Source organism: Equus asinus, chromosome 10, assembly GCF_041296235.1.
Source record: "Equus asinus isolate D_3611 breed Donkey chromosome 10, EquAss-T2T_v2, whole genome shotgun sequence".
Classification (NCBI taxonomy): Eukaryota; Metazoa; Chordata; class Mammalia; order Perissodactyla; family Equidae; genus Equus; species Equus asinus.
In genome coordinates this window covers 61,708,606-61,735,642 of record NC_091799.1, presented here as the reverse complement: position 1 = coordinate 61,735,642, position 27,037 = coordinate 61,708,606, and the positions used below count along the sequence as shown (strand labels likewise).

General features: G+C 45.3%; 1 long non-coding RNA gene across 3 annotated transcripts; it reads right to left on the bottom strand.

The window, feature by feature from the left end:
- Positions 1–366: 366 nt before the first annotated feature.
- LOC139046401 (uncharacterized) lies at positions 367–26,709 on the bottom strand. 3 transcript variants are annotated; one of them, XR_011506442.1, is made up of 9 exons: positions 26,423–26,709; positions 22,878–22,914; positions 21,748–21,831; positions 14,486–14,974; positions 8,131–8,531; positions 7,378–7,544; positions 4,686–5,111; positions 4,084–4,289; positions 367–501 (listed from the first exon to the last, which is right to left on the bottom strand). It is a non-coding gene; the product is annotated as an uncharacterized lncRNA (long non-coding RNA). The 3 variants fall into 3 exon arrangements; XR_011506441.1 differs by lacking the exon at positions 22,878–22,914; XR_011506443.1 differs by lacking the exons at positions 14,486–14,974; positions 22,878–22,914.
- Between the last annotated feature and the right edge of the window lie 328 nt (positions 26,710–27,037).

The following is a 27,037-nucleotide window of genomic DNA, read 5'->3' as shown; positions in this document are numbered from 1 at the left end:
GAAGGAGCGGTTTCAGTGATGACAGGGGTCAGCATGGGGCCATGGAAGAGAGTTCCATTTGATTATATTAGTCATCCCTCTCCCGCCTGCTGCAGGTGGTCACAGCCTAAAGGAAAAGGGTTTTTGTTGTTTTTTTGTTGTTTTACAAAAGGGAGGACTAATAGTCTGGAAAAATATGTCTGTAAAGCCCCTACACAGTGCCTGGCGCGTAGTCGATGCTCTACAAGTGAGCGAGTCTTCGTTGGACCGCTGCTGCCCCTACTGAGCTGTCTCTGGGGTCTATGCTCTATGAAGTCGTTTTAGAACTTTTTCCTGAAACCAGACTTCTTTACAGGCTGGGAAATTCAACTTTAGCATGAAGAGGGTCTGGGCAAGATTTCTGTGGTGTGGTTTAAGTAACATCTTGTAGTCAGAATCATTCTCTGAGACTACCTCTCCAGTGTTCCACTCACATTCTGGTCACTGATCTGTTTTCATCACCTTTTCAGAGATAGATCCTTTCTGTAACGAGAGAAACATAAGTTGTGATAATGTCCTGAAAGACGTCATATCAGTTTGCTAGGGCTGCTGTGATGAAAGCACCACAAACTGTGTGGCGTAGAACAACAGAAATTTATTCCCTCATAGTTCTTGAGGCTAGAAGTCCAAAACTGGGGTGTTGGCAGTGTTGGTTCCTTCCGAAACCCATAGGGGAGAATCTTTCCTTGCCTCTTCTACCTACTGGTGGGTGCCGGCACTCCTTAGTGTTCCTTGGTTTGTAGATCATCCCTCCAATTGCCGCCTTTGTGGTCACGCGGGCAACTTCTCCCCTAAGCCTCTTGCCTCTTATGAGGACACCAGTCATCTTGACTAATTACATCTACAATGACCCCATTTCCAAATAGGCCACATTCTGAGGTACTGGGGGTTAGAATTTCAGTAAGTCTTTTTGAGGGGGACACAATTCAACCTCTAACAGACAGATTTAAGAGAATCCACGCTAAATATTTCTGTGTTCACATTGTCCTGAGGATAACGTGTCCAATAACTGTGAGCCCCAGTGCTGTGGATTAGATTTGCTGCTCTAAATATAAAACCTAAGGGGCTGGCCCCGTGGCCGAGTGGTTAAGTTCACGCGCTCCGCTGCAGGCGGCCCAGTGTTTCGTTGGTTCGAATCCTGGGCGTGGACATGGCACTGCTCATCAAACCACGCTGAGGCAGCATCCCACATACCACAACTAGAAGGACCCACAACGAAGAATATACAACTATGTACTGGGGGGGCTTTGGGGAGAAAAAGGATAAAATAAAATCTTAAAAAATATATTTATATATAAAACCTAGTTCGGATGCACCCAGGAGGTGCGGAATGAGTTTTGCCTAGTTTAGGGGTTGAATCTCTGCAGATAGGAGCGCTTGGCTGCTGCGGCAGCAGGGAGCCTGAGTGACTTGGTGAGCACAGCCCCTCGGTAGTCATGAAGTTCCCTGCAAGGGAGTCGAATGTTTAAGGCTCATTTACTCATCTTGCTTCAAAATGGTTGTTTGGGAGTATAAGTAATTCATTACCAAATCTTAAAGATGTTCCTTGGTTTCCATCTTATTTTTTAGTTAGGTTAAATAATGGCCAGGAACCACAATTAGATGTTTGTGTATTATCACAATGTATTGTAGTTGCACAGAAGGACTGGGTTTCACTGAGCCTCAGGAGAATGTAAAATGAATTGCAATAACAAAATCTACTTTGGCACCGTTTAGTTCAATTGAAAATGATAATGGAATTCAAACTGCCTACAGCTGCGCGAAACATGCTTCATTCTTGATTTCGCCTCCAGAAGACACAGCAACAACAGCATTCAATAGAGCTGCTGTTTTGAGTTGTGTGCTGGAAGGAGCATGGACTCCGGAATCAGGTCTGAACTTGATTCCAGCCTCCAAATCTTGAGTTTTCCACTGTAGTAAGTAGAAAAATGACCCCTCAAAGATGTCTGTACCCTAGTCCCTGGAAACTGTGAATCTGTTACTTTATATGGCAAAAGGGACGTTGCAGATTTGGTTAAGGTACAGACCTTGAGATGGGAGAGTATCCTATGTTACTCAGGTGGGTCCAATCTAATGACATGAGTCCTTAAAAGCAGAGAAGCTTTCCCAACTGTGCTTAGAGATGTAGTGAGGAAAGAGGGTCAGAGAAACGGGGGGTCGCTGGCTTTGAAGATGGAGGAAGGGACCGTGAGCCAAGGAATGCAGGTGGCCTCTGGCAGCTGCACAGGAAGAAAATAGATTGTCTCCTAGAGCCCCCAGAAGGGATACAGCTCTGCCAATGCTTTGATTTTAGGACTTCTGACCTCTAAAACTGAAAGGTAATAACGTTGTCATGTTCTAAGCCACTAAGTTTGTGGTCATTTGTAAAGCAGCAATGGAAACCCAATATAGCCACTTACTAGCTGTATGACTTTGTGAGTCTTGGTTTTCTTGTCCATAAAAAACAATAAAATAATATTGATCTTGTGCAGTTTATATGCAGATTCTGAGATGATGTGTGTAAAACCCATTGTTAATCCCTCCATGACTTATGTTAGGAGTCCAGTCCTGAGGAGTCTGATTATCTTCTCTCAGGTGCCCTATCTCCACCTGGGGCCCAGCTGCCATCAGGTGGGTGGTTACAGCTGGTCACATGGTCCCTGCTTTCTATTCAAGTGTGATGTGTGGACCAGCAGCATCAGCCTCACTGGAAAGCTTATTAGAATCACTGAATCTCAGGCCTCACCCTGGACAGATGGAGTTAGAATCCGTTTGTGTGTGTGTGAGGAAGATTAGCCCTGAGCTAACATCTGTGCCAATCTTCCTCTATTTTATGTGGGACACTGCTACAGCATGTTTTGATGGTGCTAGGTTCACGCCCGGGTTCCAAACCTTTGAACCCGGGGCCACCAAAGTGGAGCAGGCAAACTTAACCACTACGCCACCGCGCAGGTCCCAGAATCTGTATTTTTTAACAAGATGCCCAGGTGATTCATATGTACTCTAAAGTCTGAGAGACTAGACTCATGGTTCTCAAACATCGTAGATGCTAATACAACACATGCCTGGGCCCAGAATTAGTGAGCATGGGGCTTCAAAATCTGTATTTTTAATATGCTTCCTAGTTATTTCTAATGCACAGAGGGTTCTAACCACTGGAGTAAATTCTTAGAAAGGTACTTCAGTATATGAAATTCAAATCAGATTTGTAAAATTTTCAATACCTTTTTCCCTAAGGAAATAGCTATGCTATGTAAGCATTACTAAGTGCTGCATTTAAAAAAGATACGTGAAGGGATGGACATCAAAGAACAGTGAAAGCACGTCCTCATTGGTTCTGACTGTTCTGATTCCTATTCTGGCTTTATCGTAACACTTGACTAGACTCTTCTTTCACAAGATTCATCCAGCTCTGCTTCCTTTAGAAGCAGTGCCTCTTAGCTGACTCTTCAACTGTGGAACCTGGGCATTAAAAGCTTCCGGCTGTATTCTTTTTAGCAAGAGAGATCTAACTGCTTGTTACAATTATCAGAAGACACACAGGAGATGTTGGAAGGCTTCCTCTGTTCTAGGAGCACCTGCATCTCTTCCTCCACAGACAGAAGCACAGAGAGAGAGCTCGGCAGTTTTAATCTGGCAGCCCAGCCACACCTCCAGGTGGCATGGCCCAGAGCACAGAGTTTTACTCCAAGAACCAAAACTTGTGATGCTTCTCTCTAGCACACCCAGGGTGGACCACCCAGTCTTGAGAGAGTGCTCAGGGTCAGACTCTTACCCGGGAGCTCCAAGTCCAAAGAGCTGGATGAGAGCTATAGACGGGAGCCAAAAGCAAGAATGGGAGCCAAGTGCTAACCGGCGTGGGAGGGCAGCAGGTTAGGAAGGCCGTGATAAAGTTCCTGCACAATTGCCACCAGCAGCTCTGAGGAATTTGTGGCTCTTCATTAGGCAGCAAGGATGTGATGCTGGTGCCCTGGACTGGCTTTTAGGGCAGGGTGGAGAGGAGCACTGTCCCCTCAGAGCTTCCACCACGAAGAGCAGAGTGAGCTGGACTTAGGCCCGACCAAGGGGGTCCTAGAGAAAACTCACCATTGTCGCCAGCAAGGGCTTGGCAGCCCTCTTGACAAGGGCCGCTGACAAGCACATTCCATTCAGGCTCTCACAGCTCTAGCAATGGCCCCTGAGGTCCCAGCAGGCCCAGCTCATTGACCCAGAGCCTACCAGCTGTGCCCACAGGTGAGCGTCTTCCTGAGGTCTGGTGATGCGGGCCTGGGCAGGCCATTCCGGGGTCTCCACTGCAGTGAACATAAAACACTATGACCATCTTTTTGTTATCAGAAATCACAATTTTCCATTGTTAGAAAGAAAGAAAGAGGCATACCTCCACCTACACTTCTTTCAGTGTCCTGAAATATGTGTATAATTCCTATTCTTTCACTGAGGTTACCCTCTCCCACAATAAACCATTTAAAATGACATTGAAGCAAACCCCATGTGGTGTACAGGAGAGATATAATCTGGTTTGACCACCCAGACTCCAGGGGCTGAGCAGACACTTGACTGAATTTTGTTCTCTGCTGCTGGCTGGCTGTGGCTTAAAGCTCATGCAGTTCAACCCTCCTGGCAACTCGGGTTTTGGATATTTCTCCTCCTCCTCTCTCTCCTTTCCCTTGTCCCTCCCTCCCGCTTACCTTTCCCCTGTCTTCTCATTCTTACATGCAGAGTCCCAAACCACGTTTGTCTCGCTCCATTAGATCACATCAAATTACACATCATCCGCTGCGTAACTTCCAGTGTGGTCCCTACGTGTCATACCAGAACATCAGACTCCCCAGAGGTGGGGTTATCAGTCATGAAGTCCAGGGGAAGGAGGGCCTTGGGCCAACTCCGCTGTGCTGTCGTTGCCCCGGAGCCCGTCTTCAGAGACAGTGTGTGTTGGCGGAGCACAAGGGTCTGGTCTCCCCTGAAGTTGTACGTCCCCCTGTGGACTAATATATTGGCATTCTACCGTCACTGGAAATCGTACAAAAGGCAGATTCTTCAGTTTGATAGCCACTCAGTAGGGGGTCCTATTCCTCAAAGAATACCTTTCTTCACTCTGCTTCCACAATTATAACCTAGCAAATAGCAATGAGAAAATAATTATGATGGCAGTACTATTTAATTTGATTCTCACAGTATCCATATGAGATTATTTTCTAGATATGAAAATAGGCTTAGAAAGGCCAGGTAATCTGCCCCGGGTCATATGGCTGCTCTCTGGTGTTGCTGGGGTGTCAATCAGGCTGCCTGACATGGGACCATGCTCTTCGCCACGTCATCTCACAGCCCCTTGCCATCCATCCATCTGCCGTCTCCACTCCCTGCCGCCTCACTCATACCCGCCAGGCCACTATCCCACCTTTCTCCCCCCTGCTGTGTGGCCTTCTCAGACTCTGCCCTGTTCCGTCCTTCTCCAAGCCTTCCCATGCATGCACGCAGGGTGCCCCATCTCGATGCATGTGCACAGTCTCTCTTTAGGGATTTGCATGATCGTGCATTGTCTGAAAGAAAATAAGACCTGCCGGAGCCCACCCTGGCTGCTCCCTGGGACTGTACGCCAAAAACTCCCGGTAAAAGGAGAGGTGTTTCCTCTTCCAGCTGCTGAGGCCAGTCTTGCCTAGGCACATGCCTGCGGTGCGCAGTGTACGCGTGGCCGGCCGGGGCACAGGCTCTGGCAGGCTGCCCCACTCCAGCTGCCCAGCTTGTCTCTGCTCACCGAGATTCTCTGCATCTCCCTGCTGTCTAGGCAAAAGATGAGAACTGTGCTGCCTTCAAACAGGTAAAGAATCCTGTTCGGGAAGTCTGCAGCCCCCTTGCAGTTGCCAGGGCTGTGTGATTTATCCTAGTGCCCTGCCTGTGGCCGTGGGAAGCAGATGTTCAGATCTGAGGAAACCCCCAGGGCGCAATGGCCTTCCTTGTCAAGGCGGAAGACTGCTCTCAGGAGGGCTCCAGGGACAGGAAGCTCTGTTCTTTGGGCCAGAAAACCAAGACTGAGCAATTAAAAATTGCAAATCCAGATTTCAGAAAAGCAGCTTGGCTGATATCCCAGGACCCAAGTGGGGCAGTCTCTTCAGAGATTGCCAGGTCTCCAGTCCTGCTGAAGGCCACTAATGTCATCTCACTTGGGCATGCAGGGTCAGCCTACAGAGGAGGTGCATTGGCTGAATTATTTGAACCCACTACAGACACAGCAGCAGCCTGAGCCTTGTTCAGTGAGCAATTATGGCCCAGCACTTACTGAGTGCCAGGAATGATCCTACAGTGCCTTCCATGCCGTAACTTATTAACTTTTTTATGATATTACCCACCTACAGAGAATACATTGAGGTAGAAGAGGTTAAATGATTTGTTCGTGGTCACACACAGAGCAAGTGGCAGAGCAAGGCTTTGAAGCCGGGCTTCCAGCTGCAGCGTCCACACAGAGAAGGATAAACCAGGATCTGTGTGCTTCCTGCTGTGTCAGCTCTGCGGACAGCAAACACCCCAGGATGAGATGTTATCAAAACAAGGAAGGAGGAAACCAGGCACCAAAGCCCCCGCAAAAGCAGGTGGGGCTTCGCGTGTTCTGGAGCCTGTCTGTGCAGGGAATGGAGCCCATGAGAAGGACTTTTTCTTGTGGCCGTATTTGAGACTGAGTGTGAAGGGTGCTCTCCTTCCTTCATGACCAGCCCCCCAGATCCCCGAGAACAAAGGGCCCCCCCCCCGGGTCATGAGGTGAGGAGCAGTCCACCCCAGGCAGGAGTGGAGGAAGCCATGGAGCAGATCAGAGAAGTGGCCCCAGCTTGTGGCTGGCCCGCTGGTCCCCAGCCCACTGCAGCCTCTGCTGACCACAAGCAGGAAAGAGAAGTGGAGGGTTCCTGGAGAGCAGAGGCCGAGTGTCTCCGAGGGGCACCTGGCCTCTTTCCCACCATGCCCAAGGTCAGGGCCTGAAGAAGTCTCCCAAGAGGCCCAGATGATTCTGGAAGCAAAGGCTGGTAACTGCCTCTCATTGGAGGTCGGGGAGGCTGGGAGTGGCGTGACCCTGCTGTTCATGCACAGGACTCTCACCTCCCCCTCATTGCTGCCCAGTGACCCCTGAGGGCGAGTTAGACCAGAGCTGGTGGGAGGTAACTTAGAGTTTAACCAGAGGGAGCACTTTAAACTGCATCGTCAGTCTGCACAAAATTACCTGAATTTGAATATTTACCCAAGAGGGAGTACATTTTCAAATAGCAGTAACTAAAAAAATGCCATTGTGGTTTGAATTTACTGGATTGGGACAAATTTCATTCTTCCACTGCCGAGTAGGAACCGGACTCCCTTGTGAAGGAAAGAGCACATAGAGATATAAATAAGTTTCACCTCAGTGCGTGGACGATCTGAGAATGTCAGTTCATGTGCACCGCATGCATTAACACGTTTCTCTTCATAAGGCCCGGTGCGGAAGGGCTATGTGGTGGGAAGGAGTGATATCGAACCTGAAGTGACTTCATTCACCCATTGTGCAGCAAGCCAATCTCTGACATCAGCTGTGGTGGAAGAAAGTAGGAATTTTATTATTGCACAGTGCTGAGCAAGGAGAGAGGGCAGCTAATGCTGAAATCTCAAACTTCCCAAAAAGCTAAAAGGAAGAGTTTTGATTCAGGGGTTTTAGGTAGGGGAGGGGGAGCATATGGCCTTGCTGGTCAGAGCTTTCCCACCAGCCTGTGTTTGGCCTTGAGACACTTGCAGAGAGGAGAGAGCCTGTGACCTTGCTGGTCAGCAGCTTTCCCACCAGCCTGTATCTCTTTGCAGGGAGGAGATGGCGAAGCCAGGTGCTTGTCCTTGGGGTGTCTGTCTCCATGGAGGATAGTGGATTCCGGAGCCAGGAAGCCAGGGAACAAGCAGGGAAGGAGTGTTTTGGTTTTAACCCCATATATGCTGGGTTTAATGTAGGGAAGCTCATATCAGGGTCGGTATCAGGAGAAGCAGCAGCAATAGCTTTCTGCTTGAAATTTTAAGAGGTTGCTGCTTGGGACTGCTCTTATGGGACTGCTCCTTTCATTTGAGGAGACAATCAAAAATATTTTTTTCACAGACATGCAGGTAGAGAGAGCCAGGTAGGGAGGAGCCAACCTGTGGAGTCAGGAGGACACTCGATGTGGTCAGGGGAACAGCAGTGAGACAAGTTCCACTGGAGAGGTTGGGTTGAGTTGGAGGACAGTGGGCAAGAGGGGCTGGCCCTGGTCAGATTATGGAACAGAAGCCATATAGAGGGTCTCCTGCCCCTCCTGGCTGCCTGACGTCTCTCTGCATCCAAAGGAGGGTGGATATTTTCCCAGCAAGTCTTTAGGAGTCCACACCAGCTCTCCCTCTGGTGCGGCGCAGCCTTGGAGTTAAGGTTCTTGCATGCTGGGTGTGCTTCCTTGTCCAGGGGCCATCCACCTCTCTGGCAGAGATAAGTTTATTCCAGGCTCAGCTTCTGAGTCACGGTTAGTTGTGACTATTTCAATCTTGAGGATGGAACCCAATTCGACCTGGTTTAAGAAAAACAGGAATTTATTGGCTTACTCAATTGACTTTGTTAGGAGATATTGGCTTCAGGTACGGTCTGATCTAAGCGCTCAAACGGTGTTGTGAGGACCAAGTTTCTTGCCATTTCTTGGCTGTTTTCCATAGTATTGGCTTCCTGGGCAGTGCCAGGTGCATGTCATCAGTGGAAAAATCAGGTGCCTTTTCTCCTGCTTTCAAAGCTCTTATTGCATCTCATTGGTTCTTGCTGGGCCGCAGACCCAACTCTGAACTAATCACTGTGGCCAAAAGAAGGTGATATTCTGATGGCCAAGCAGGCTGAGTTGCATGCCCACATTTGGAACTAGGGATAGAATCACGAGGATGTGGACTGAGCACAGCGGCGGAAACTGCCAGGAGAAAAACAAAACAACAACAAAACAAAATAAAAGTAGCCTCTTTGCACTGAGTCAACAGAGTGATTGGTAAAAACAAGATTTGTGCATCTGGAATACGGACCGCAGTGACTTTAGTCTTAGTTTTCCTGGCGAACAGTGGCTGCATCACTTTTCTTATTGGCCCTCGGATTCCTTAGGCTTTGCCACGTGGGCCCTGTACACACGGCTGTTTGCTTATTTCTGAGCCTGAGCACGTGTGGCCATCTATCTTAAAACATGATATTCCAGCATCATTTTTCTAATTGAAATTATCTGACATTTGCTCTCCTTTCTTGTTCCTTTGATCTTAAATTCAGTGTCTCCCTCGTATTCTGCCACTGTCTGAACAGAAAGCTGTTCTCTGATGACCCAGCAATGTCATCTCATCTTATTACATGTGACCAATATTTCAGGATGCAGCTTTGGTGCTTTCTCACTTCGCCCACCTGGCCCTGGAGGAGTTACGTGGCAGGTAAACTTCCATGATCCATGTCTGAGCTCTGTAATGAAGGCAACTCATACCATTTAATTCTTAAATCTTCTTACTCAGGCTTTTTGGCATTTCTGAGTAGGACTAAAGCTGCCAAGATGAAAATGTAGTGAATCAATCCTGTGATTAAGGTTTTAAAATATAAGTAGGGGACTAGCCGGTGGAGGGCTTTCAGTGCCAGGCTGGGGGACCTGGACTTGTGTCTCATTGACTGTGGGGGCCATTGACTACTTTTTAGGAGAGGGACACCCTCCTCCTCATGGCCACATTCATTGAGCACACACTAAGAGTCAAGCCCTGTACATATGTCCGTTACATACGGGATCTTCTTTCACGGCCACGATCATTCTGCAAGAGAATTCCCTTTTTGAATAGCACCTTCTCACCTGAAATCACACCTCATTCATGGCAAGAATCCCTAAAAACCCAGAGGATGTAACAGAAAACCAACTGTCCAACCTAAATCGATGCACCGTGGGACAGTGGCTGGTGTGTCGCCATTTCGTTTTACGGAGCGTGAAGCCCTGAGGGAGGAGTTCCTCTTTCTCAGTCTGTTTGGCAGGGAGCCTGAGGAGGACGTCACGCAAGGGGTGAAACAACAGTGAAAAGGAAATGATGCGGTTCCCTCTCCCATCAGTTGCTCCCCAGTTCTGGGCCTCTTGCTTTTTCAGAGCGGAGGCGTTTATCCCCCTGCATTTCCGCTCCTTCCTCTTGGCTGACAGTCCCTCTCTCTGTCACTGATTTCTCTGTTTATTTCACATCCCTCATATCCGATCTTCACACACTCACCTCGCTTCCTCTCCGTGGCCCTTTCCACCACAGAATGGCTTGTTGGACTTATTCAACTACGTCCCTGGCCCTGTCACTTAATGCCTGTCTGCGTCACGTTACCTGTTTGTCTCTGTGTGTATTTAGTGGCTTTTCATGACTTCCTCCCTTGTTTTTTTAAAATTCACATCCTCTTGTCTGTTTTGACTGATTTGCTCCCAGTGGAATGCACTTCCCCTGCAGCTTGTCCAGCATCGTTCAACTTTCCTTTCCATCAAGGTCAGCCGCTGTGTACCTGAGCTGCACACTAGCCTTCTGTTCTCGATCTTGTTTCCCCTTTGGGGCTTCCTGTGTTCAAATGCCAGCTCTGCCACTCACGGGCTCTGTGGTCCTGGCAGAGTTGCCTTACCTCGACACCTCTGCATCCTCCTCTTTAAATGGGGATGGTGTTGGTACTTCCCTTGGAGGATTCTTATGAGGATTAAATGAGCTCTTTAATATATGGAAAGTGTTCAGAACATCGCCTGGCACATAGTAGTCATCCAATAATGTCAGTTCTTACTGTTGTGTTGTTGTTAGTATTGCAGTGTTCTGACATTTTGATTCATGAGAACAGCAAACATGGAGGTGGCTCCGTGGTGGAGGGACACCTGAGGGTGGCTAGATGGAAGGACAGTGTGTGTGTCCCGTGTTAGCTTAGCGTCCCCTGACATCCCTTTTGCAGACTTGGGAGGAAAGTTGCATGTCCTTCAAGGAGGAGAAGACACCATTCTTGCTTACCAGAGAAGCAATAAAATGAAGAATAAAGTAGTTGGGTAAATACTAACTTGGTGGAAATTTCTTTTAAAACGTAACGAAACAAAAACAAGCAATGCTCAGTAGGATTGGCATTCCATCTGTTTTGTTCCCTTCTGATGCTTCATCAAGATTCCTAGATGCAGTTTGGATTTTGAAAACATCTGGAATCAGCCAGGCACATTTTTGAAGCTGTTGAGGATTGGCATTATAATCCGTATTTCTCACCGCTTGGCTGTGCCTGCCTGCTCTGCGCTGACCTCTGAAGACGAGGCAGCCAGTGTGCTCCGTGCAGACAGCGTCCAACCTCAGGGGGACCTGAGGGGCCTTGTGGGCACTGTGTGTGTGTGTGTACACTTTATCTTTGTTTCTGACTATAAATGTAATAATGTGCATTATTGAAACATTGGAAAATAAAGGAAAGGGTAAAGAAGCAGCAACAAGCACCCATAATCCATTCACCCAGAAATAACCACTCTTAATGTTGTGATGTGTATGTGTGCAGGTTTTTATATGTATGCACAGACAAACACGCACATACACACGCACGCGCACAGACGCACATATTACTCTATGTCTTTTTTTAAAAAAGCAAACTAGGATCATGCTGTATATGCATTTAGAATACTGGCATTTTTGATAGCATTGTATCCTGACTATTTTTTCTGTCCTTAAATATCTCTTATAAATTTAGTATTTGAAAAGTGCCTTAATATTTGGTGGGTGGGTGTTCTGTCAGTTCAGGTCCTCCAAAAAGCAGAGGACAAAAGAAGATTAACTGTACAAGAAACACATCGGGAGAGGACACAGGGAGAGGGCCCAGGAGTAGGCAGGCAGGATGATGCAAGACTGACGCCAGTGAAAGGAGAGTAGAAGGAAGGGTTGGGTAGGAAGGGCAGCATAGTTCTGAGAAGGTCTTGCGTAGGCAGATGGGGAGTCAGTCCTGGGCAGAGGTTGCCCAGTGGATGGCTCTCATGTTGGACAAGAAGGCCTGGCTCCAGCAGCCCCTCCGTGTTTGGTCAGTGTCTGGGGGCAGCAGGGAGGAAGCCTGGCTTTAACATGAACACTGATGTGGACTCAAAGGGATGACAGCTGGAGGCTTCCAGTCAACCATGCTCCCCGACAGAGACTCTGTTGAAGGAGATCTGAATGGCACAGCTCCCTGGTCACCACAGATGTACCATAAATTATTTAATGAATTCATAATTGTTAGCTATTTTGACCATTCTCATTTTTTGCCATCATAAATTAAGAGGCAATAAACATTCTTTAACGTAAATCTTTGTGTTCTTCATTGATAATTCCCTTAGGGTGAATTAATATGTGGACTTCTGGTTGAAGATGGTACATTGAAAATGTAAGTTTTTCGGGGCTGGCCCTGTGGCTGGGTAGTTAAGTTTGTGCTCGCTTGGGTGGCCCAGGGTTTTGCTAGTTTGAATCCTGGGTGCGGACATGGCATCGCTCATCAAGCCATGCTGAGGCGGCATCCTACATGCCACAACTAGAAGGACCCACAACTGAAAATACACAACTATGTACCGGGGGGCTTTGGGGAGAAAAAGGAAAAATAAAATCTTTAACAAACAAAAAAGAAAAAAGAAAATGTAAGTTTTTCTGGACTACCTCTTAAAACTCAATGAAAAAATGTAAAGAAATCAACAAAGTTAACATCTTAAAACATAATCCTAGAGACAGCAATAGATGAGACTTTCATAAAAATTTTAGAAGTTGGAAAAATAAGGTAAATGTGAATAGATTGATCAAAAGGGAAAACGTTGAAACCCCAAGTACCTGCAGAGGAGGAGTCCTAAAAGCTGTAGAAGCCGTGAAAGATTGAGGAATTGGAGGTGCTACACATTTCAGAAGGGTGTAGGCCCTGAGAGCAGGGTTGCTTGAAAGTCTGGATAAGAAGTCAAACCTGGCCATGACCTCCATCACCCTTGCCTGGGAGATGGAGGGTTTAATCTCAAAGAGGCTGCCATCTTGGAGATAACAGATTGGAGAGGGGACATGGCACAATGTGTAAAAACAGAGATTACATGAAAGTCCACACACTGCCCCTGCCCCTTCCTCCATCCCACACTCTTGGCCTCAGCTTTCCCATCTATAACAAGAGGATAAGATAATAGTAGTACTTTGCTTTTTAGTGTTGTTTTAAGGATAAATGTATAAAACATGTAGAACAGCACCTGGCACACAGTAACCACTGTGTAAGCATCTGCCATTACTGTCATTGCCACCATTATATATATATTGAACTTTCTGTTTATTTCCATTTATCTATTTACCTAATCTTACTTGGTCATCATACTGTTTTAGCTCATATAGCTTTATAATTTGTCAACTCTACTTTAAATATTTTACTTGAAACAAAACGTGTCTTAATTCCTAGAGTATTAACCTCTGTACAAGATATAGTCTTCTTTCAGAGTGTGTACGTCTCCTCATTTATTCAAATATTCTGTGTCCTTCAAACATTTTTAGTTTTCTTCTTATAATTTCTGCATATTTATTCTTTTTAAAAAAATTATTTTATTGGGGTCATATTGGCTTATAACACTGTGTAAATTTCAGGTGTACATTATTGTATATTGGTTTCTGTATAGATTGCATCGTGTTCGCCACCAATAGTCTAGTTTTTGTCTGTCACTATACATATGTGCCCCTTTCCCCCTTGCCCCGTGTATTTCTTCTTAATTTTATTCCTAGGCTATTTGTAGTTGTTGCTAATGTGAGTGGAAATTTTGATTCTGGGATATTCTCAAACTATTGAATACTGATATTTAAGAGGGCTTTACATAATTATTTTGTTGCTTGCTGCTTTATTAATATTATTAAATATTTTTAGTATTTCTAATAGCTTTTCAGTAGATTCTCCTGATGTCTCATTTAACAATGTATTAATTCAACAAACCTATTCTGAGATGGAAACACAGTGGTCAGTGTGACCAACACAGTTGCTTCCCCCACGGAGCTGACATTCTGATCGGGAAGCATGCACTAATGCTCACCAGGTGCTGATGAGAACACAACTTGTCTCCTAAGGCTCCCTCGAGTGCCGTGGCCATAACTACATTCTTACAGAAATTGAATAAGTAGTGAAAAATCTACGAGCACCCCCTACATCACCTATATTACAGGTAAATTCTACCAAATATTCATGGAACATAATTCCAATCTTGAACTGATTATTCAAGAGAATAGAAAAGAGTCAACATTCCTCCGTGTTCCATGTTGTTCCAAAATGTTCCTCACCTTATAAAGTTAGTATAATTTGGAGATATAAACTAGAAAAGTCAGATAGAAATGAAAATCCAGCAATGTATAATATAAATATATTATATCTGTAGCAGGAATATTCGTGATCTGATTTGATTTATCTTAAAAATGCAAAGATTGTTGAACAGTACAACATCCATTAATGTCACTCACCACATTAATGAAACTGGAGAGTGGATGAGAGAGGAAGTCAAGCACGGTAGAGCCATACCTTAACTCATGCGAATTCAAGTCTATGGTTTTCATGCAAACAGAGGCCAATGGTCAAGCAGCACATGCTAGATCTGCTGGAGCAGTGTTCACTGGGGAAAACCCACGGAGACAGGAGCAGTAGAAGATGTGTCTGTCCACTCTTGACCATCTAGGTTGGCCTGGCGATCTGGCAGGACGAGGCCCCAGACTCCAGAGAGGAACCCTTGGACTGTGCATCTTTTAATCTCCATGATTAGGGAATCACTGGTTCTTCTCTTGATGTGGGAAGGAGACAGGCTGAGGTCCAAGCCTTTTGGAATGTTTGTGTCCAGCTCACAGCAGGATTAGCCGCCTCAGCTCCAACCTGGCAAGATGGGGAACTGAAGTCCAACTCTTGGGCTTGACCGGGCAGGATATATTGCTTCAAGCAATGGGCTTCGGCCAGTTTCCTTGGAGCTTTGCAGAAAAGCAACTCCATTTCTGGGAGGTCAGCCTTTAGAGGATCAACCTTGGAAAAATAAACTCTTAACTCTCAATACTTCAAGCAAAAAATAAGAGAAAAATAACAAAAATTGAATAAAGTTAGGTGTTATTACATAGTCCTTATTATATGCCATACATTATCATATACAATATACATTTTTTATATACACATTCTGTACAGGGTTGAATATGCCAAGCCCTTCATTTTTCTTTATAGGTGATTCAGTGAGACTTCCAAGGATTGGAACATATGCAGATTTTGCTTTTAAGGGATGAATTTAGAACTTAACCACCCACATGAGTTAAGACTCCACTAAAAATCCTTTTTCTGTAATGCAGTTCCTAACACAGACAATACTTAAAAAATCACTTTGAACAAACAAACAAGCAAAAATTGTGACTGGTTAACAGCCAGAGGCAGACATTCCAGGTCATACACGACCGTGCTAGATTAGAACAATGTGAGAGAGGCACAAGAGGATGGAGACGTGCCAAACGGATTAAGGATGATGAGTGGTTTCCTAGTGAGGAAGAATTAAAGTGGGTAGTAAAAGTCACTCTTTGTGGCTAAATGTGTATAGTAAACTGTGGCATGCTCAATACAGAGGGAGGGTCCAGTCATTCTCAACAAATATTTTTTATTTCTCTATAAAGGGTGAGTTGAAGAACCAGTTTATATATTGTTATATATAGTTACAGGAATTGGACAGACCTCAAATAATTATCAGAGTCAAATTTCTGGTTTCAGTTTGGCAATATTTTATCAACTGCCTTAAAATGTTCCAAACTTGAACATGAATTAGTGACTTCTAATATCAGATAGGTGTGCAAGAATTTATGTTTACAGATGTTGTATAATTAGGATGGACTAATGATGCAGTGCCAGATAAGCGAAAAAATGCAGAATAGCTCTTTCTCATTCATGAAACAGTTCACACTGGGATTGCAGGCTGGAAGTGATTCCGGGATCCGGCCTCCTTCCATCTCGTGGCTCTGTTGTTCCCTAGGGTCTTGTCATGTTTTGCATCTAGTGGGCACAAGGAGAAAAGGAAAGTAGGAAGCCCACCGGTGCTTAAAAGCCTTGGTCTAGAGATGGTCGTCACCTCCGCTCACATTCTATTGGCTGTAACTCTGTCACAGGCCGCATCTAAATCAAGGGAGGCTAAGAAGTGTAGTCTAGTTGTGTGCCCAGGAAGAAGAGGAGGACGCGGATTTTGGTGACTAATTAGCAGTCTCTGCTATAGTGTTTATCATTATTTCATGAGTAAGAGTGAAAAAACATAAATAGTTTTTTATGCAGAATAATAGTTGAAGATTGGATAAATAAATTATGGGATATCAATGTAACTTATATGGCATCCGAGCTTCCCTATCCATTGCGATTGAAGTGAAATCAGCTCAAGGTCTCTATGACAGTCTACAGAAAATTCAATATCTGTTTTAGGACTCTGTGAATTTCCAGGGGCTCAGTTCTAAGAACTTAGGCCTAACTTTCAGTACTGAGTTCTGGCTCTGCCAACCTCAGGTTTCATCTTCCAGGCCGCAAGGCAGCCCAGACACATCACTAGCCCTCTTTCCTTGGAGTATTCTCAAACCATTCTGGTGAGGCATCTGGACGTACATAAGTCCGTACTAAGGGTTATGGATGGCTGTTAGTGTGATGTTAGTCGCATTGTAGATGTCTGGACATTTCTCTTACTCACTCCAGGCCCCACTATATTGCTCCACCTTTTTCCCCCTCCATGACTTTAGCCCTCTGCTTGTAGATCCAGACTCAACAAAGGATTTGTCTCCTCTGAGTTCATGCTCTTTGGGAATGCAGAAGGATTGGGAGGGTTAGACTTGACTGTCCAGTTCTCCAACCAGTCTCCACAAATAGAATGACACAGTATATAATTTTCCCCACTGACAGAAATTATGTAATCCCCCATACTTAGAAGGCAAAAGCACCCACTTCCAGTTTAGTTTTTTACATGTTTATCTTTTCATCTTGCTTTCCATGTACAATTCCATATAGACATTAAAGCTGATGTTAAGATTGTTAAGTGAAAAAAGCAGGCTCTTGAATAATATCCCAATTTTGTGTTAAAAATATACGAAGATGCATAGACAAAAGGAAAGCAGATATGCACCATAAGGGTAACAGTGGGTGGTTGTATTGTGGGTATTTATTTTCTTCTTTATGTAGTTCTTGGTATCACTTAAAATATCTATAATGAACATGTATTGCTACTATAATCACAAAAGGAAAGATTATTTTTCAAAAAGATTATGTTGCCTAGATTGAGCAAAACCAGGTACCAGATACTTTACCAAATTCTATCTTCATAGAATCTATTGTTCCACAGTTCACATTGTTGTTACAAGTACTCGCTGACTCCCTCCCTCTGCATCCAAAGGAGAGAAGAAGCACCAAGCACTGGGAATATTGGGGGACACTCTGGGACCCAGGTGGGACCAGGGCTGGCTCTTGGATGCTGCAGAGGATTTCATTATTCGAACGAGTGTTCTGAGATGGCCCCCCTGGAGGGCACTTGATCTTGTTTATCTGCTCTTCCCTCTTATTCCGAATCCCAGGGGATCTATTCTTAACGCTAGACTTACAGAAGGCAGTGGTCCATCTAGTTAATCCACAAGGATCCATCAGGCTCATCTAACATCAAGGTTAATGATCACGGTTGGAGTATTCTGAGTCGTTCTTAAGGCCCGATGCTCTTGGCAATTCTGTATTTGAGCCTTTCTTCCCTCCTATGAACTTGTAATCTCCTGGCTGGAAAGTTGTTCATGGAAGGGTTTCAGATGAGCAGAAAACAGCAGCCCAACCAATCCCATCATGGTTAAGAACGTGAACTTTGGTGCTAGACTGCTGGAACTGAGTCCTGCCTCCGCCATTTACCAGCTGAGTGACCTTGGGAAATTGTTATAATCTCTCAGTGCCTCAGTTTCTTCACCTGTAAAATGAGTATGTAACATTTCCTACATCCTAGGGTGACAGTAATGATTAAATGAGTTAATACTTGTCAATAGTGCCTAACAGGGCATAAGTACCATGTAAGTGTAGTTTGATAAATGAATAACTAGGAGTGGTGATAACCTCTAACCCAGTGAGGTCAGGGACCCCAAAGGCAAGTCCTCCATCTAATTCTCTTCTCAGGAGTCCCTGGCCATCCCTAAATTGAATGCAGAGCTGTATCCATGTGCTGTGTCAAGTTCCCTGAGACAGGATGAGATTTCCCAGTTTCATGAGCTGTCACAGCCGAGGGGCCCTCAGAGCTGACGTTCAGGCCCTTCACTTTGTACGTGGAGAAACTGAGACCCAGGGGACCTTAGTCACTTGCTCAGCTCCACACAGCTGGTTTATGGCAGGGCCTCAGCCAGAGTGCCCAGTCCAAACACATTTTTGTTACGTTACGTTGAAACTGCTTTTTCTCCGAAACCTCCATAAATACCTAATATAGTCAAGCATGCATGTAATTTGGTAAGAGGAAAGAATTCATGGATAAGCCTCTTTCTGAATAAAGAGACTACATTCATTAGTATGCTTCCCTGTTACAAATTATCTAATCATTATTCTTATTAAAAATACTCAATGCCAAACACAAATTGCAGCTCTGAGAATGTGAACTATATTATCGGTGAATTTTGTCTTGGGCTAAAGGCTTTCTTCCCCTTTAGCCTTTCATTTCCCTTCTTATTTCTCTTCTCCTTCCATTCCTGTGGAATACTGCCAAACAACACCCCTGTTTTTAATAGCATTAAAATAATCCACTACCCTAATGCATCTACTTATCTTTTTTATTATCCTTGGGTGTTATCTTCTTGCTCTTGTTCATGTGCACACGCATTTTTGTGTAGTTATATCTGTAGTACTCAAAACTTTGAAGAATGCTTTTCTCATCTAATGTTATTTATAAATATTTTATATATCCACAAATTTCCCGTGAGTACCCCCTTTAAAGGATGCATAATACATTATAATCAAACTAACCATAAAGTTATAAAATCATTTCCCTATTAGTGACATTTGGATTGCTTCCATTTTAAGGTATTAAATATGGTGCTATAATATATACTTTTTTCTTCTGTTGATTTATTGCCAAAGGACATGGACTCAGAATTGGAATTATGTGGTCAAATGTATGAATATTTTCATAGCCCGAAAGTTATATCGCTCAGTGTTTTTTCCCGTGACAGTGCCCCCAGCAGAGTAGGAGTATAGCATTCTCACTGTGCGCTTATCAACACGGAGTCTCTAACAGCTTTTACTCACAAACAAGTTTGCCTGTACCAGGAAAATGTTCACTGAAGTGATGACAAATCCTCTCTGAGTGTTATGTGGGACGAACTTGATAGTTTCACAGGTTGGAAAATGTCCCTGTTTCATTTCACACTAAATTAGTAAAATCTATAAGCGCCATGATGCTTCGTTCCATCATTGTGCCTTGCATAGTAGGTATCCCATAACTTACTGATTTAGTGTCCTATAAGGTGCTGACTATAGTAGTTGTACTCTGTAGGGACCACAGTACCCTACAGTACAAAAGAGGAAAGTAAAAGGAGAGAAAATGAGAGAGAGATGCTGCCAGATTTCCCAGCAGGGGAAACAGGGAGCATCTCCCCGAAGGTGGGGTCACAGCCCAGCTACTAGTACCCTGGGCATTACTGTCTGTGTCTACTTCTGACCCCTAGACATGAATCGCCCCCACCCACCACCAGCATCTCTTCTGCCTCAACTTCCCCTGCATTCCCTCTCCTCTCCCCCAGGCGGGACTTGTGCTACCTGCACTCACTTATTCGGTCCGATGTCTGGCACCATCCTCAGCCTTGCGGGGGATCTGAGATTAAACACGTGTGAGCCCTGCCCTCCCGGAATATGAAGTCTGAGAGGAGAAAGAAGGCATTTTTAAAGGGCAGAATGTGATAAATGCCATGAGAAAGTTTCAGGGAATTCCCTCTGGGAGGTTTCTTCTGGGCAAGGTATTTGAGTAGACTTCACAGAAAGGCATGGAGACTGGGCTGTAAGGACTGGGAAGGTTTGGACGGTGGATCTGACAATGCCCCCAGCTCCTCAGGATCCTCAGTGCCCTCGAGATCCTGATTGCTTTAGTCACCACCCAGGCACCGCAGAGAGCTGAATGTGCCAGGGGCCATACAAAAATTTAAAAACGTACCTGGCCTATTTCCCTCTCAGTTAAGAAGATGGTTTTGATATCTCCTTTTTCAGTGGGGTGAAACAAATTTTTTGAAAAGTGAGTGTGCTGGACCTGGGCGAGGCAGTGCGAGTGCCACCAGTGTGGTGCCCAGATATGTGGAGGAAGGTGGTTGATTGCTGGCTGCCTGACATTCCTTCACACTGGTCCACGCCTCCGCCTTATCGATCGATCTCTGCTTGTGTTTTATTCACCACTGCCTGTGCTGGAGCAGTTGTTAGATATTTCTATTGTTATCCCTGGGAGAAAGGACACTGGAGTTTTCTGTGATCTAGGAGATTGCAGGTGCGCTCCGTGAGGTCAGGTGACCGGGACTCTAGAGCCAATCGTGCTGCCTCGTGTCAGAAAAGAATCTGGGATGCTGATTCTAAATGTATGAGAACTGGATCATTCACATCCTCTCTTTAGTTGTTATGCTGTCTTCTCTGCTGAATCCTCCTCTGGGCCAACAGAAGCCTCCTCAACCCTTTCCCTTTCCTTAACTGCAGAGCTCTGTTCACCTCTGTACGTTATAGTCGATCCTTTCCCCATTTGCCCCAGATTGACCAGGCTAGGGGGATATTACAGATTTAGAGGGATGGCATCCCAAGTAACGTCATGTTGGAGGAAGATGCTCAAACCCCTGAGGACTTACAAATATTTCTAAATGCATGTTTCATTTCGGTGTCTCAAAATACGTGTAATTGCTCTATCATTATGACACAATGTGGACAGACACATTTATCTGCTGCTTGTTCCAATTCTAATGATCATGGTAATGAAGTTGACCCCATCTTTCCAACAAAGAGACAAGAATCATCGCAGGGAGTAAAGCCCACTTACACCAAATGCACTGTCTGCCTTACTGGGGCTCTCCTCAGAACGTTGTCTTGGACTTTTGTGTTTAGGATTGGACTGCGGTCTCTCTCATTTACAGCTGGGGGACTCTGTTGTGAGAGCAGCCTGCCTCTCAGGGCTGGGGTTGAGGGAGGTCAGGCTCCTCATTAGAGGGTCTGTGGTGCATATAGAGGTTTTCCTACTCCCCGTCTGTTGATCTACTGTGACCAGGCCTCCTCCCTATTCCTCCGTCTCAGGAAATGGTGGGTGGGCTATAGATTGAGTATCCAGCAGTCCTGAGTAACGGGATTTATTCACAGTAAAATAAAAATAGACATACTGTGTCCTTTCTACCTACCATAGGATCCCCCCCCCCCACCCCGGCCAAGGCTTTGGAGTTGGGGGTGACTGGACATGTGGAGAATGGTCTCCCAAGTTATTCTTTTCCTGGGGCTTGGAGAATGTGAATCTTGTCAAAGAACTCTCTCTCTTTTTCAAAAAAACTAGCTCTTTTTTGGGAATGTAACTAACCTGGCACTCTAGTAAGTCTGTATTCCTGGGAATCTCTTTTAAGAATTCCATGTGTTAATCATTGAATTCTGATTCTTGAGCATGGATGCATTCCACAGATCATTCTGGTCTCCCTGGAGTCCTTGTACATTGTCAGCTGAGCATCATCGTTTGAATAAATCAGCATAGGCTTGCATATGGTAGAATATAAGATAAATCCTGAAATCTCTGTGGTGTAACACAGCACCGTGTTATTACTCACCCGTGTGAAGTTCAGTCTAGATTGGGTGGCCCTCCTTAATCTTGTAGCTACACCCTCTCCTCCAGGGGGATTTCAGGGTCACTGCTAAAAGGGAAAAGAGAGATTGAGGAGGCACATTGGCTTTGACTGTTTTAGCCCAGAAGTAGCATCATCCATTGGCCAGAACTGATCACATGGCCCCAGTATACCCGCAGAGAGGGGAGGAAATGTAGGATGCTCGAGGGATGTTTGGTGAGCACCAACCAACTTTCTCTGCCACATCATTCTTACCACAAAATATTTGTAACTTGGAAGGTAAGAGCAGTTCATCTTGCTCTAAAAGCTTCTCAAGTTTTGGGAATAGCAGGAGCTCTCTTTAATGGCGTTTCATGGTTTTCCTAGACTAGTGAGTGATCTCCATTCTTTCTGCAAATCTTACTGACCGACATGCTTGGGACCTGTTGGCACACTCTCGGCTAGTGGTTACTCCTGAGGTCCGCTCATTCACTCTGTTCCCACCCCTCCAGCTGTGTGTTCTCCAGGTGTGGAAGACTGTTTATAAAACATGTTCACAGCTGCCCTCTCCCCATCGTGCTTTTTTGCAATACAACTTTGCAGTTTCTCCCATCAAGAGATGGAGTCCATTCCCCCAGCCTTGAGTTTTGGCTGCCTTGGGACTCACTTTGAACCACAGAATGTCGCAGAAGTGACAAGTACCCTCAAGGGACTCTGCATGCTGTGGCTCACTGAACCTGCCCAGGGAGTCTTCTGGGTGATGGCCCACTTGCCCCCTTCACCTCAGCCAGCATTCTGCCGACCCCCAGAAACCGAGCTGCCCAGCTGACCTGCAGCTGACGTACGAAGGAGCTCAGCAGAGCCCAGCCTGAAGCACCGACTGTGGAAGGGGGAATTTCAAAACCGTAGTTCTAAATTACTCAGTCTTGAGGATGGTTTATCAAGAAGCAGTGGCTACCTGATATACCAGGGGTCAGCGTGTTCCACAGTGTGTTTATGCCAGCTGTGTTGTTTGGTAATACAGAATTTAATTACATATTACCTTAAACGGATGAAACATAAGTGTGAAAATGAAGACAATTATTTCTATGAAAATGAAACTAAATGCTTTGTAAAGACTTGATAAAAACAAGTACCTTTAGAAATGTTGTCAAATAAGATGTGATGAGACATCTGTAAAAAATGGAGGGAAAGTCATAAAACTGTGACAGATTCTACCTTGGATTATTTCATATATACATCGTTGAGTTTTCAGTCCATATTAACAAAGTGAAGCTGCATGTCATAGATGGACTGGACTGTGAGGCTGAGACTGGAGCTACTGAACAAAGAGGACTTATTCTGGGGTACGGGATTTTTTGTTGTCGATCTGCCAGCCCTTAAGGCCTTGCTGTTACCTAATTGGCTGAAAAGACGTTACCATGGGTTCTGGAATCAGAAGTGGGAAGAGAGTGTTGAGGAGGCCTCCCCTTACCTTAGGGCATCAGCCCAGAAGTGGCACCCAGCATTTCTGCAAACACTCTATCGACAAAAACTCAGTCCTGTGGTCACACCTAACTGCAAGAGAGACTGGGAAAGGGACGGCTTAGAGGCAGAAACATGCCGGGCTACAATCCTTTTATCATCAAAGGGGAGAGAAGGGATTTGGGTGAAGAGCCAGCAGTCTCCGCCAGAGGGATGTGTCTTAAATATGTTTTTGTAAAGACAATGGGAAGCTTGAATTAATGGACCCATACCCAGTGGGAAGGCCTTGGTGAATTGGTATACATTTCTGTATTTTAAACTAAAATAACCCTTTTACAATAGGATGTATCTGTTTCTATGACTTATAGACTTGATTTCTTAAAGGAAATTGACTAGTTATACTGGTCCTGCTTATGATAGCCATGAGGACTTTTTATTCTTTCTTTCTCTTGCTTCTTCGCTATCTCGCTATAATAGCTTCCCTTTGGTTTTCACTTTTGGGGGATCGGGAACATGGCAGATGACTCGAGCGCCTACGTGTTATTTTGAAGTGAATATACATTTCTGAAGTAGCCTCTTGTTCTTAAAAGAAAATGCAGAATTAGCTCAGTGCTTGAGATGTAGCCAACTGACTAAGATAAGCCAGGAAAAAGTAATGTCTAAATTTACCTACTCCCTCGTTAGTACTGAAGGAAGAACAGGTTAGGATTAAAGACGACGAGAAGGTGCTTCCCATGTCCAGTGTTGCTTCCACGCTACGCTTGCTAACCAAGCTCAGGCGACGACATTTGTCTTGGGAACTGAGGACACAAGAGCTTGATTTCTGGCAACATGGTGAACTCTTGGAAGTCCCTGTCAGAGCCAGTCTCAGTAAATGGTTCGAGTTTGTCCTTCTGCACCAAGAAGAGTCATTATGAAGATTTGGAGAAATGGATGCTGGCCCTTGAGTTGAGCATGTGCCATTGAAAACTCCACCAGTTTGAGGCAGCTCTCCTCGGCTCGTCCTTGAGCCCACAAGACTGCAGTCCCAGATGGACCCTCCTGCAGAGGGCTGCATCCAGACCCTTCCACTCTTCATCTTTGATGCTTCTTAAAGAATCCTCAGCCTCACCATCTCCCTCCCTCCCACCTCCTCCTGGCCCGCTCCCTCAGTTCACATTAGTGGGTCTGACTTAAGAAAAGGGTTTTGAAATAAATGAACACTGGGGCCGGCCCAGTGGTGCAGCAGTTAAGTGCGCACATTCGCTTCTCAGTGGTCCGGGGTTCGCTGGTTCGGATCCCAGATGCGGACATGGCACCGCTTGGCAAAAGCCATGCTGTGGTAGGCGTCCCACATATAAAGTAGAGGAAGATAGGCATGGATGTTAGCTCAGGGCCAGTCTTACTCAGGGAAAAGAGGAGGATTGGCGGTAGTTAGCTCAGGGCTAATCTTCCTCAAAAAAAAAAAAAAAAGAAAGAAAGAAATGAACACTGCCTAACTTCAGAGGAAGTCATATTTTTCTCCATTTGTCTCCCAGAGTTTTCTGAAAAGTTGGCTTAAAAGTGATTACGCTGAAGAGTCTGAATAGATAGCAACAGGATATTAGAGACATTTCATAATTTGGGACCGTGTGAGAGAGCTGGGTTTTGGTGTGTCAGCTTCCTGATATTGTCCCGTATCTGCTCAGTACCACTCACATGGTGCTGATTGGGGAGATATTGTTTATTAAATGAGGATTTTTTTCTTTTTTCTTCACTAGATAAGGAGAACCATGTAGGGCGCTGCTGCAGGAAGCCAGAAATTCAGAGTGGCTCTGTTGTGTCCCTTTCCGAGTGTGGATTGGACTGTGGAGATACTGATGGTTCCTCTCTCTGAACACCTACTGTGTGCCAGACACTGAACTAACAGCTTTACTCAGATCATTTCATTCAATCTCTGCAACAATCCTATGATCTTTATCCCCAACTTACAGACCAGGGACATAAGTATCCAGAGAGGTTAAGTGACTTCCCTAAAATCATTCAGCTATCAAGTCATGAAGCTGATATTCCAGTCCAGTTTTTCTCTCTTAGTCACAGCACAGGGTGAATGGCATGCACACAGCAGTGTTTATTCCAGAAAGTCAAAAAAGGTACACTATAGGATTCAGCTTTCCACGAAAGGAAGTCTGCCTGTATGGCTCATTTTGTGGAGGATGCTTGACAGCACATGAAAAAAAAGGCAAATTATATTCCCTGAAATGTGGCCAAAGACAGTTTCTCCCCATCTCCTAAGAACAAATAACACATCCCCCATATTTCGTAATGCAAGGTCTGAGCATGGTCTTGTTTTCTGCAGGTCTGAGTTTGCCTTGCTCCTTGGCAGCCTGCTCTGGTCAGATATTTTTCCATAGAAGGTTCTGCTGTGGCACGGCCGCCTCCATCTGGATGATGCCAGGGGCTCCTTTCCTCAGCCTGTTCTCTAGCTTGAAACCCACTCAGAATGTGTCACTTCTGATTTCCATGTAACCTTGGGGTTTAGGAATGTCTGTTGTTTTTTCCTGTTCTTTCTGGAAATCTCCATTTTAAATCAGAAAGGAAAAAGCTATTCAGGTACTCACAAAATTTATTAAAAGCACCATCTGGCTTTGGTAAATGATTGCATGTCTTGAAGTTCCCCTTAGAACCTGGACCCCACAGTCACAAGTGCCTCTTGATGGGGAGCCAGGGGTGGGGGTGGGAAGGCTAAGGACTGAGGTGGGCAGGAGAAAGGCGCGCTCCCCAAATACGGTGGGGGGGGGGCCCTCTGCTGTGCTCTTGCGAGCGTTCTGCACTCCTCCCTCCGAGGCAGCACAGTTGCTGGTGCTTTCGTCTGTCTTCCCTTGTGGACTGTGACTCCTTGAGGGTACTGCCTGACAGTTAGCAGGTGATCCACAGATATTTATTGAATGAATGAATGGATGGATGAGAGTTCTGATCTCTGGTTCAGGCTACATAAATAAATAAATAAATAAATAAATATCTCCACACTCCCCTTGATCTCTTCTCTAGAGTGGAACAGATTTGAGAGACAGGCCATTTGATTGGATTCAAAACTGTACTTCAATGTCAGCCTCTAGCAAGGTTTTCATTCTGGGCTCCCCCTGAGATTCTAACTTAATTGGCCTGGAGTGGGCTTACGGAAATCAGCATTCTTTTAAAAGCTCCCTTCATGTTTTTATAGAGCAATCAGGGTTGGAAACAACAATTTAGCACATACCTGGAGGAATTAGAAACTTATGGCTGATGTAGCATGTATATGGGTCACGTCCTGCAGAATCTGAACCTTGTGGGAAAGATATTGGCTCCCAAAAACATTTATCCAAAGACAGAAGACAAGGACATGTTCCGGAAGCTCAGCTCAGGCGCTTACACAGCTAAGATGCTCTGGTTAAGTAACTGCTCATCTGTAGGACGTCGCAGCAGGCATTTAACTGAAGCCTGTGGGGTTTCTTCCGAGAGTCTCGGCATCTTTCCTACATCAGCTTTCTCCTCCCAGTGTTCTAGTAAGAGCAGTGGCTTATCTGACACACTGAGAATGAGTTCCATGTATAGACACAGCTTCCTGGTGGAAAGGCTGAATTGAAGACATGGAGGTCAGGAACAAATATGCAAGTCTCTCATGCTCTGGAAATGAAGTTTTGAATTGTGTTAAAATGCTAGGATGCCTGAAAAGTTCTGTGTAGGTAGCTAATGGAGCAAGAACTAAAGACAAAAAGTTCTCTGGCTAGGGGCTGGCTCCGTGGCCGAATGGTTAAGTTCGCGGGCTCCACTGCGGCAGCCCAGGGTTCAGATCCTGGGCGCGGACATGGCACTGCTCGTCAGGCCACGTTGA